The 12764-nt window shown below is 43.1% G+C and overlaps 1 long non-coding RNA gene across 3 annotated transcripts in view; it reads right to left on the reverse strand.

Moving 5' to 3' along the window:
- Window positions 1-3060: 3060 nt before the first annotated feature.
- The window catches only part of LOC123330798, a 57684-nt gene continuing 47980 nt past the window's right edge, over window positions 3061-12764 (reverse strand). For all 3 annotated transcript variants that reach the window (XR_006546970.2, XR_006546968.2, XR_006546969.2), the window contains one exon: window positions 3061-3814. This is a non-coding gene — a long non-coding RNA (uncharacterized LOC123330798). The remainder of the gene's footprint in view (window positions 3815-12764) is intronic.

The raw sequence follows: 12764 nt of genomic DNA on the forward strand, positions 1-12764 counted from the left end.
GCATCTGCCTTCCATGTTTCCTGAATGGAGACCCTGGTGAGTGTAAAAGCCCTGGCTACCCTCTTCCAAACCAGCTACTCCTCAGTACCTTATTTGTCCTTGCCCACATCCCTGAGATGCACAAACCTCTTATCGGTCCTGGCTGAGCTTGTCCCATTTCCATTTTGCATCTTGGCTTATGATGTAATGGCAAAAAACCAACTTGTAATGGCAAGAGATGGGAGACACAGACTCATGTCCCAGCCCAATCCTATGGCCCTGATCAAGTCACCAATCCATGGGGCTCCTGTGAAAACTGACTATCCTTCTTCCAGGGGCTCCCCTTTTGTCTTTTTGCACAGCCTGATACAAATTTGCTGTCTTCCCCACATTCCTTCCCATTCTGGAATTTTGGTAATTGATAGCTATCTTATGTTAACTTCTGATCTCTGACTGTCAGTACTTGCTTTTTCAGCTGATCTGTGTTGCTTCCAAAGTACTTCATCATCTGCTAATGCAGAGTAGTTCCTGGGTTCCTATCAGTGGCAAAAACAAGCCATTCAATGTATGTGTTTGTGTGTGTCTGTGTCTCTCTCTCTGTCCCAAAGGAACAGGGCACTGCTGAATTCAGGCTGATTATTACCTTATGGTCTGTCAGCAAACTATGTTCACAAGAAAGCAATTTGCTGTTATGTCTCTTGCAGTGATGTCATGTTGCTCATGTTTTATGTTTTTCAGAGTTCATTAGTTTTTATGCATCCTCAGTTAATATCTAGCTCAATGGATTTTGTAAGTGAAATGCCCCCAAACACAAAGTCACCCTCTTAACATATAATTGAAAATACGTGCACATTAACTTTGGGTTGCTGACTCTGGATATTACCATCACTAAGGGCATAGGATCCTGGAGTTAGACTGCTGGGCTGGAATCCTGACTCAGCCATGGCTAGCTGTAAAATACTTAACAGCTTTAAGCTTCAGTTTCTTGACCTGAAGAATAGAAATGATTACATGAAAGAGTCTATGTGAAAACTTTTAGTACACTGCCTGACTCAGGATAAGTCCTCAATCATCACTGGGTGTGTGCTTATTTGCTTCAGTCGTGTCCAAGTCTGCGACCCTGTGGACTATAGCCTGCCAGGCTCCTCTGTCCATGGGATTCTCCAGGCTAGAACACTGGAGTGGGTTGCCATGCCCTCCTCCAGGGGATCTTCCCAACCCAGGGGTTGAACCTGTGGGTTCTTACATCTCCTGCATTGGCGGGCGGGTTCTTTACCACTAGTGCCCCCTGGAAAGCTCCAACCATCACTAGCCATGGTTATTATCATCCCAACATCACTTGCATCAACAAGGCAGGAAATTGCTCAAGCTGCACAGCCAAGCTAGGAGGGGCACACGTGTGTTTCAGCTCAAGAGTTCTTAGTCTAGTGAGGCTCCTGAACTCAGAGGCACTGGCAACATCAAGTTTTCCTTACAGTTGAGCCATTACTTCTACTGATCAACGAAACTGACATAATGCCCCATTTTTTGAGCACCAGCCTTGTGCCTAGAGCTATCTGTGTTGAGAAGAGCAGTGTGCTTTAATTGGCTAGAGTGAGCAATCCAATTATGGGAAGAGTGAGAAATGATGATGAGATCAGAAATATAAACAACTTGGCTAGGGATCACTGAGGGTCAGGAAAAGGAAATGAGGTGCAGTACCATGTTAGGACAGAGCCAGTCATCCTCTGGGCCTATAGATGGAGTTACAGAGAGAAAACTATGCCAAGCCTGAGGCCGCAGATCCTGAGGGACCACCAGCAGCCCTAGGCTATCTAAGGAAGAGGAGCACAGGAGTGACCATCTGGTTGAAAGAGGGAGCTGGGGTACATGGTTGAATCCCTTGAGACTAGGGGAGAGAACTGTGCCCAGAGCAAGAGACTTCACATCAGAACTCTGCACACCCATGCTCCCTTTTCCTTGGGGCTTCCTTGACCACAAACAAGAAATTAACTTGGTGGAAAGTCAAGCGGACTCCCACAGAGATGCCTTCAAAGCCAGACCTGTGACTGAGGGTGTTGCCTGACCCTTCAGCATACCTCAGAGAATCTTTCCATCTGCAGATGTACTGCACTCCCAGAGACAACTGGAAAGGGTTCTTTTGGTTTGGGAGCTGTTCCAGCATTTGCCTTATGTGGGATGGGAACAGGATGCCCTAGAACTTAGTGAACTTTTTTTTTTCCCCTCTAGAATGAAGAGGCTGCTCATTTCATTCACTTTATGAAAAGTGGATCTAGGGTTGCTTTTTTTAATTAATTAATTAATTTACTTATTTATTTGGCTGTGCCAGGTCTTAGTTGTGGCATGAGGGATCTTTTAGGTGCAGCATCTGGGACCTAGTTCCCTGACCAGAAATCGAACCCAGGCCCCCCACACTGGAAGCTCAGAGTGTCAGCTACTAGACCACCAGGGAAGTCCCTCGGGTTGAGTGTTTAGAACATCTAAAGAAAGATTTGTCAGGAGGTGGCTCGCGTGAACCCTCAGATTGCTCTTTCTTCCTAGAGCACCAGCTTAGGAGTCCCAGCATTTCACCCTGGCTCAGCCAGTCTCCAGCCACGTGGCCTTCGTGAAGTTGCTTGACTATGCTGAGTCTTGGGTCTCTCACTTGAGACTGGAGGTGAGAATAGTAGGTGTATGTATAAAGTCGCCATGGGTCACTCTCATAGAGTAAGAATTAAATGAAATAACAAGTGATGAGCTTAGTACATTATTGGGCATATGGTACTTCCTTGATAAATGATATCCCCAATACTTTCCAGTGTTTTAGGGGAGCCCAATGGCAGAAGCATTTGAAAAGATAGATGTAGATGATGGCTATTTCTTAGAGGTGTGAACCTCCCCCATCTACAACCCCAGAGCCCGTTGGCGTTTGCTCAGTGAGGCCCTTCATCCTCTTTACTCTTGCTCGGAGCCGAGACAGTTGCCCTAGGGCTGTTCAGGACACAGCCTCTGTTGCTACAAGAATCTTCCCTCTCCCCAGGCTAACCACAGGTCAGCCACTTGCATAACATGGCTACAGGAACTCAAAGAGAAAGAAAAATGTCAACACTGAACCACAGTTTATTCATTGACTCTTCCGTTGATGGGCAGTAGGTTTTTGCTATCATGAACAGAAGTGTTAGGAATCGTCCTTATACAAGTCTCCTATTTTACATGGGCAAGAATTTCTCTAGGACATAGAGTGGCATTGATGGGTTTTAAGGCATGGGAATATTCAACTTTATGAGATAGAAACTATTTTCCAAAGCGGTTGTATCAATTGACATGCCCAGCAAGCAACACATAAGAGATTTCAAGCTCTGAATCCTGTGGTGTTGTCAAGTAACAGTCAAAATGATGAACCAGCTACAAACGTTGTTTATATGAATCTCAGAAATATAATATAAACCGAAAAAAATCCCACAAGGATATATATGGCATACTTTATATAATCTGGAAAACAACTACAAATAAATTATGTATATATACTTCAGGACTATGTAAGTTAAAATGAAGCTAGAGCAAAAACAATTCAAGGGGAGGAGATATTGGCATACTCATATTCAGAGTAGCATTATTCACAACCAAAAGGTATAAGAAATGTCTATTAACAGATGAATGGATAAACAAATGGTATAATCAGACAATGGAAAATTATTTAGCCTTAAAAAGGGAAAGAAATTCTGACACATGCTATAACATGGATGAACCTTGAGAACACAGTGCTAAGCCATCACAAAGATGTATGATTCCACTTGAATGCAGTACCTAGGGCAGTCAAATTTGTAGACAGAAGTAGAAGGGTGGTTGTCTGGGGCTGTGGAGAGGAAGGAATAGGGGGTTGTTGTTAAATGAGTACAGAGTTTCTATTTTTCAAGATAAAAGGTGTTCTGGAGACTCATTGCAAAATGATGTGAACATACTTACCACAACTGAACTGTCCACTTAGAAGTGATTAAGATGGTAACTTTTACATTATGTGTATTTTAACACAGATAAACAAACAAGCAAGAGGAAGTCAAAGGAGCATGAGATTCAGGAAAGTGGTTATCTAGGGTGGGGACTGGGGGAGTGGATGTGATGGAAAGACTGAGGCGTGGAGAAGTACCATGTACATATGTCAATGTTGCTGACAAGGTCCTAACTTTCATTTTGAGGAGTAAATCCCCTTAAAAAAGAACACTAATTATATTTTAAAAATAAACAAACATAAAACAATGCTCCTGTAAGCACCAATAATGAGAGAATGTCATCAACCAGGAATTAGATCAATTCTATTCTCTACAATTGAGGTACAGAAACAGTTGTCCTCAAGGTTCTACATAGGAAATTATAAACTTTAAAAAATATTTTACAATAAGAGTTTAAACTCCCCCCCCCAACATATTCCTCTTGTCATTTTTATAAAGTCTTGAATTAAAGAACCTTGCCGGGTATGACTGCAGGTAGAAGCCTTAACCAGGCAGACCCCCATTTGGCAATCTCAGTCAAAACTCTGGCACCCAAAACAGGCAAACAAGGTGGGAAACTTGCCCTTTTAGGAAGCTAACTTTTAAAACAAGTCAATAGGATGCTAATTTATTAATTAACCCTGGTGAGAATTTGGTTTCAAGTTGTCCAGTCAGTGCTTCTAATTTTTCTATACGATTAATCCATAAACATTTGATAATTGACTTATTCTGACCCAAATTTGTTATAGAATGCTGCTTTAACAAGGTTTTGTCCAGGTCTGTTTATATCCCAGGGTATAACAACATGATTTTAGAACTGAAAGTAACTTTAAAGATTATCTCGTCTAGAAATGGCAAATAGTTGGCACATATACCACAAGTTCTCAAACTCCTGCCCATGGCAGACATTGCTAATCAATCACAGGACACCTTCCCCTTAAGCCTGGTCTACCTCAGAATCTCTTCTAACACCGCATTCTGCATGAGATGAAACCTATTTGGCATCTTTGACCTAGTCCAATCCTCTGCTTGTACAGATGGAAAAATAAGCAAAGGAAGTGAGTGGCCAGGGTCACGTAACAAGTCCAGAGGCTTTTCCACTACCCTGAGTCATCCTTTCCTTTAGGGCTCTGACATTGTCATCACAAGAATCCCAAACTTTGTTGCTGTTATGAGCTGAATCCAGCCCTCATTTTACAGCCCCATCCACAGAGAGCTCTCCTTCTGGGACTTGCAGGCCTCTCTGGCTCCCTGTCCTTTCCGTGTAACTGCTGCTTTTGGCAAGGCTTTCCACGGAGAAGAAAGCATCTTCTCAAGCTTCATGATGTTCCGTTGGCATCTCCCCAAGCCAAATCATCACAAACAACAGTGCCAGGTCTGGGGCAGAGGTAACCCATCACATCACTCAGCAGGGACATGGTCCCTCTAAGGCTGTCTTGTCACTGTGGAGCAGGTTCCCTTCATGGCATGGGGATGATTCCCCCTCCCTTACTCCACCTCACCCCCATGAATGACCAGAGCATTGCTTCTCTAAGAAAACCTACAAACTTCAAATTGTTGGGCAAAGGAAATAGAGGTGAAATTGTAGGAACAGGTAAACAGGAGAAAGACAGGCAGTGGCTGAGGGCCTTTCCCTTTGAAGCACCATAAAATGGTAGCATGGAGGTCTCATTCCTTTGAAAGGGACATCCGAGCAGGCAGGGCATGATCACCTTCCCTTCAATCACGTAAGGACCTTTCACAACCTCGGCCAAGCTGCTACATTTGTTGTTGTTGCTTTGTTATTTATTTATTTGGCTGCATCAGGTCTTTGTTGTGGCATGCAGGATCTTCAACCGCAACATGCAAACTCTTAGTTGCGGCATGTGGGATCTAGTGTCCTGCCCAGGAGTCAAACCCAGGCGCCCTGCATTGGGAGCACAGAGTCTTAGCCCCTGGACCACCAGGGAAGCCCACAAGCTGCTAGATTTGAATTACACTTCACATGCTTTTGCCAGACCCTCTTCTAGTTGAGAAGTGAACACTTCATCTTAAGACCACAGGAAAGGCTTTGGAGATACGTGGTCCAAGTGTCTCATCTCAGACCGGAGAAAGTGGAGCATGGATCAGACACGAGCTGGCCTCAGGCCACACAGGGAGTCAAAGCCCAAAGTCAGAGCTCACAGCTTCTGCCTCTGGAACAAGACTCTTCGTCTCCTTTTTCCTAACCAGTGGGCCTTGCTTGGTGTCCTGGGAAAAGGATGTATCAAAGACAGCAGAGAAACTCACATCTGAAGGCTAGCCTCACCAGGTCAGTAAATGAAATTGAGGGATCTCAAAATTGGAGGGTGAAGTTGATACGGGCAGGGGGGTTGGGATCAGCATGGAACCTGGCATGGTGCTATTGCCAGTAGAGATTTGCTCTTTTAATCCTCTCAACAAATCTGGGCAATTTAGACCCGTTTCATGGATGAGAACATGGGGGCTCAGACACAGTAAGCAACTTGTCTAAGTTGGCCTCAATAGGAGATGTTGGCTGTTCCATTTGAACCCAGAGAGGTCAGCTCTGAGAGCCTGGCCCTTCCTTTCTGACCCCCACTCAGGATCACCCCCAGGTAACACAGAGTCAAGCCAGTCACTTGTGGATTTTTAAGAACTCAGGTAAAAGTATATTTCATTTTGATGATTCCAAGTCCTGGGTAAGCAAAGGAGATTATGGATAGGTATGGTGAAATGTTATTTCTGTGTGTAGGATATATAATCCTTTTAGGAGGATAAAATTTTCTCAAGCCACTTGGCAGTAACTATGTTTATAGATCCATTCTATTATAAGGTATTATACTTCTAGCTCACTGGCCTGCATCTTCCAGAAAAGAAAATTTTGCATTTAATGCTTAAAATGAAATAAATACTTATTTTTATAAGATATACTGTTTATACCTTGTTACAAACTTGGGGAATGCAGTTGAAATTGGGGTGTCCTAAGGGCTTCCCTCATAGTTCAGTTGGTAAAGAATCTGCCTGCAATGCAGGAGACCCAGGTTCGATTCCTGGGTTGGGAAGATTCCCTGGAGAAGGAAACGGCAACCCACTCCAGTAGAAGAATCCCCTGGGCAGAGGAGCCTGGCAGGCTACAGTCCATGGGGTCGCAAGAGTTGGACATGACTTAGCGACTAAACACCACCACCACCATAAGCCCTTTAAGGGCAGAAAGATCCATGGCTTCAAGAAGGGGCTCTTCTGCATATGCTCTCTCATAATGAGAATCAGTTCAGTTCAGTTGAGTTGCTCAGTCGTGTCCAACTCTTTGTGACCCCATGAATCGCAGCACGCCAGGCCTCCCTATCCATCACCATCTCCCGGAGTTCACTCAAACTCATGTCCATCGAGTCAGTGATGCCATCCAGCCATCTCATCCTCTGGCGTCCCCTTCTCCTCCTGCCCCCAATCCCTCCCAGCATCAGAGTCTTTTCCAATGAGTCAACTCTTCTCATGAGGTGGCCAAAGTACTGGAGTTTCAGCTTTACCATTATTCCTTCCAAAGAACACCCAGGGCTGATCTCCTTTAGAATGGACTGGTTGGATCTCCTTGCAGTCCAAGGGACTCTCAAGAGTCTTCTCCAACACCACAGTTCAGAAGCATCAATTCTTCAGTGCTCAGCCTTCTTCACAGTCCAACTCTCACATCCATACATGACTACTGAAAAAACCATAGCCTTGACTAGATGGACCTTTGTTGGCAAAGTAATGTCTCTGCTTTTGAATATGCTATCTAGGTTGGTCATAACTTTTCTTCCAAGGAGTAAGCGTCTTTTAATTTCATGGCTGCAGTCAGCATCTGCATTTGACTTTGGAGCCCAAAAAAATAAAGTCTCACACAGTTTCCACTGTTTCCCCATCTATTTGCCATGAAGTGATGGGACCAGATGCCATGATCTTCGTTTTCTGAATGTTGAGCTTTAACAACTTTTTCACTCTCCTCTTTCACTTTCATCAAGAGGCTTTTTAGTTCCTCTTCACTTTCTGCCATAAGGGTGGTGTCATCTGCATGTTTGAGGTTATTGATATTTCTCCCGGCAATCTTGATTCCAGCTTATGCTTCTTCCAGCCCAGAGTTTCTCATGATGTACTCTGCATATAAGTTAAATAAGCAGGGTGACAATATACAGCCTTGACATACACCTTTTCCTATTTGGAACAAGTCTGTTTTTCCATGTCCAGTTCTAACTGTTGCTTCCTGATCTTCATACAGATTTTTCAAGAGGCAGGTCAGGTGGTCTGGTATTCCCATCTCTTTCAGAATTTTCCACAGTTTATTTTGATCCACACAGTCAAAGGCTTTGGCATAGTCAATAAAGCAGAAATAGAATATTACTTAATAATTCAGCTAAATCCTTACTGCTGGACATTAACAGCCAACCCTCTGTATCCATGAGTTCTACACCCATGGATCCAAATTATTCAATGGACTTATCTGGTAGTCCAGTGGTAAGATTCCATGCTTCCAATGCAGCAGGTGTGGGTTTGATCCCTGGTTGGGGAACAAGGATCTCACATGTGTCGGGTGTGACCAAAAAAATATTCAAAAACATTCCAGAAAGTTCCAGAAAGCATAACTTGAATTTGCTGCATGCATTTACATTGTATTAGGTATTATAATCTAGAAATAAGTATATGCAGGAGAGGATGTGTGTGGGTTATATCGAAATACCACTTCATTTTATAGAAGGGACTTGAACATCCATGATTTTGCTATCCGTGGGGGTCCTGGAACAAACCATTCATGGATGTGAGGGACCACTGTATATTGTTTTCAGTTTTTAAAATGTGATCAACTACATTGTAACAAGAATCCCTTAGTTAGGTCATGGCTGATATACAACAATATTTTCTTATAATTACTAGAAATTATAGATCAGATTTAAGACATTTATAGATATTGCCAATTGGCCTTTATGAAAGTTGGCTCAATTTACATTCTCAGCAGTGTATGAAAGGCCCATTTTCTCAAATTAACACTGGGTTTGCATTTTAAAAAATTATTAGCAAAATTGAATGTTGTTTTACATATTCATTGGTCATTTGTATTTCTTCTTTTCTGAATTGCACTTCATTTCTTTGCCTCATTTTTCTTATTATTTTGCTTGTCTTTTTCCCATTAGTTGACAAGTACTTTTATATAGTGGAAATAGTATTTCCACACTTTGACCTATTTCATTGTGTAGAAATCAAAAATTCTACATGTTATGAGATATCAGAAAAACAAATTAAAAGACAAAAAGACAAATGGAGAAAAACAACATTTTTAGTGATGTAACACTTTCTTTTTAGTCTCATGCTTAGAAAGTCCTTAATCATCCTGAAGGTTATAGAAAAATCCATTTTTGTTTTCTATTCATTTGTTAGTATGTTTATAGTTTTTATTATTAACATCTAAGCCTTTATAAGAACTGGAATTAATTTCTGATATGAGGTTTAAAGCAGTAATGATCTAACAATTTTTTCCAGGTAGGAAATTCATTGCTCTAACGTAACTTATTTAATAAGCCTGTCTTTCCTTGAGGATTTCAAATGCCATTTTATTACGTCCTAATGTATATTCTCATGAAAATTTGGATTTGTTTCTGGATTTCCTGGTCTATTCTGTGAATCCTGGTTTCTTTTAAATTCTAAAGCTATACCTCTTCCAGGGAGACTATAACTTCCCTGGTGGCTCAGAAGGTAAAGAAACTGCCTGCAATGCAGGATACCCAGGTTCAGTCCCTGGGTTGAGAAGATCCCCTGGAGAGGGGAATGGCTACCCAGTCCAGTATTCTTGCCTAGAGAATCCTATGGACACAGTCCATAGGTTCACAAAGAGTCAGAAATGACTGAGCAACTATTATTACTATACGTATTCCAACAAGGGCTCCCAAATTCTCAGAAATGGATTTTGCATAGCTTTGGAGGTTTCTGTTCTTATCTCTTACACTAGACGGGGAGTTCCTTGAGGGCAGAGGGTCTGTCTTATTCCTCTTTGTACCCAAAGTATGGTGCAATAGAAGGAGGACACAGCAGCTCACAGAGAAGGGGAACAAACCCCAGGCAGAGGGTGGCCAGATTCAGCAAATGAAAGTACAGGGTGTCCAGTGAAATTCAAACATCAAATCAACAATAAATAATTTTTGAATGAAAATAATTGGGACATATTTGTCCTAAAATATTATCTGTTGCCTATCTGAAATTCACTTTTAAGTGGGAGTCCTATATTTTATCTGGTAACCCTACTTGGACTGGATTCAGGAGAACTGGCTTTGGTTCTGCCTCTGTCAGGACTGCCTAGGAGACCTTGGAAAAGCCATGAACCTCTCCAGACCTCAGTTTGTCATTGTGGAATCAGGACTTGGTTCATTCCACAGACATTTATTGATCAAGGACCCATGACATACCAGGTTCTCTCAGGCAGCTGTGTGGCAAAACGCAGGCCTGGGAGGCAGGAGGTGGAGTTCTGATTCAAGTTCCCACTACCCACATGATAAGACACATACCAGGGAGAAACTGGGCTAGGTGAGCTCTCCAGTGCCTCCCACCCTGCATTTCCACAGCCCACTCAGACATCCCGATCGGAATTCTCACACTCCTCGGACTTTGCATTTGGCCTCAGCCTTTGCTAGGCACTCTGCGCTGGCCAACAGGAATTCTTCTTTTGCAGGCCAAAAGCAGCAACTGACACAAGCTCAAGTTAGAAGGGCCTAGCTGGCTGAGTGCGAGGGTGCGTGATACAGCCTTCCATACACCTGCAGAGGCAGCGTTGCAGGCCAGGGAGGCACTGACTCACAGCCCTCCTCCGAAAAGCCCCAGGGACATTGATCCCAGTGTAGTGGTGCAGACTTTCTGCTCTTTAACCCTTCCTTTGCATGCAAAGGGAACACAGCACTCTTCTTTTCTGATACCTCCCAATATGTGATAGCAGACTGAACAAGCCCAGCAGACTTGGGCCAGGTGGAGAAGCAGTCATTCTGTTTCTCCTTTTTCCCTCAACACTATTCCTGTGTACACAGGTGACACAAGCCCATACAGCCTATGTACTTGGTACAAATGGCCCCTGTATGCAAGCTAAGTCATGTCAATCATGTCCAACATTTTGCAACCCTATGGACTGTAGTCTGGCCAAGGTCCTCTGTCCATGGGATTTCCCAGGCAAGAATACTGGGTTGCTGTTCCCTTCTCCAGGGGATCTTCCCAACCCAGGGATCGAACCTGGGTCTCTTACATCTCCTGCACTGGCAGGTGGGTTCTTTACCACTAGAGACAGCCAGGAAGCTCCCAAATAGCCCCTAGTTTGTGCCAAATATAGTGCTAAGCACTGGAGTTACAATAGTGCACAAAAACTAGCCCAGTTCTTGCTGCCATGGAGCTTATAGTCTAGTGAGAGAAATGGCCATGAATCACCTGGTCAAGCTTATTTAACTGGAAAAGTATAAGGAGATACAAGGGCGTATTAGTAGGAAATCTATGTTGAGGTGATGGGTAGTCAATATCCCAATCAAAGGAGACTTGAGCAGGAGTTCACTATTCTAGGAGAGGTATTTCTGGAAGAAAGAATTGTATGTGCAAATGTCCTGAGGTGGGAGGGTGTACCTTCAAGGATCTGAAGGGCTTCAACTTATGAAAAGGTTAGGGAAGACAGGGAGGGAACACGCCATTCAATTCATAATAGGAGAGAAACACTATTTACTCAAAGAAAAGAGTTTGCTGGTCAGACAAGAAGGAATTTGAGGGCCCTGAGCCCCCCAGTTATTTTATAAAGAAATAAAATGTCCAACACAACAGTTTCTTATCTTCAGTACCTAAGATCCACAAGATCTCACGTTGGAACAGATATTGTTTATCATACAAACTGCATTCATAATCATGCTGCATTCATTTTCCTAAGAGATATCCCAAGTTATACAGAGTGATATGTTTGTTGAGAAAATTATAGCCCAAAGGAAAGACTCTTTTTGTTTTTGTTTGCAGTCCAGCCTTATTATGAATCATATTAGATTTCTATGGGGTACTTTGCATTTTGCAAATAATGCTCGAGTCAGAGGCTTGAAAAGAGTACCAGTTTTGGAGGCAAAGATTCTTGCATTCAAATTCCAGCTGAGGGCCCATGGGCAAGTCACTAGCCCATTCCAATCCTATATCCCTGTTGAGTAAACCACCTACTTCTCACCATTTGCAAGGATGGGGGTAATGTATGTATAGTGCCCACTCTGTGCTCAGCTCACAGGAGGAGCTTTTTAAGTTTAAGCTCCCTCCTCCACCATCCTAATATATTTGTTAAAGATGGGAGGCAAGAAGTATGTGGAAATGGGATGGAGAGAACAGTACCAGGAAGGCTCCAGCTAAATACTTCACAATCCTACCAATCAAATCTCTGAATTAGGGGGGCGGTCCTAAGATGGCAGGGGAATAGGATGGGGAGACCACTTTCTCCCCTACAAATTCATCAAAAGAACATTTGAACGCTGAGTAAATTCTACAAAACAACTTCTGAATGCTGGCAGAGGACATCAGGCACCCAGAAAAGCAGCCCATTGTCTTTGAAAGGAGATGTTTTATCAATGGTGCTGTATAGATTGAGAAGTCTTGAGGCTACTGTAAAAATAAGACTGAAAACCAGAAGCAGGAGGCTTAAGTCCAAATCCTGAGAACACCAGAGAACTCCTGACTCCAGGGAACATTAATCGACAGGAGCTCATCAAACGCCTCCATACCTACACTGAAACCAAGCACCACCCAAGGGCCAACAAGTTCCAAAGCAAGAAATACCACACAAATTCTCCAGCAACACAGGAACATAGCCCTGAGCTT

The sequence above is a fragment of the Bubalus bubalis genome, chromosome 20, assembly GCF_019923935.1.
Source record: "Bubalus bubalis isolate 160015118507 breed Murrah chromosome 20, NDDB_SH_1, whole genome shotgun sequence".
NCBI classification, from domain to species: Eukaryota; Metazoa; Chordata; class Mammalia; order Artiodactyla; family Bovidae; genus Bubalus; species Bubalus bubalis.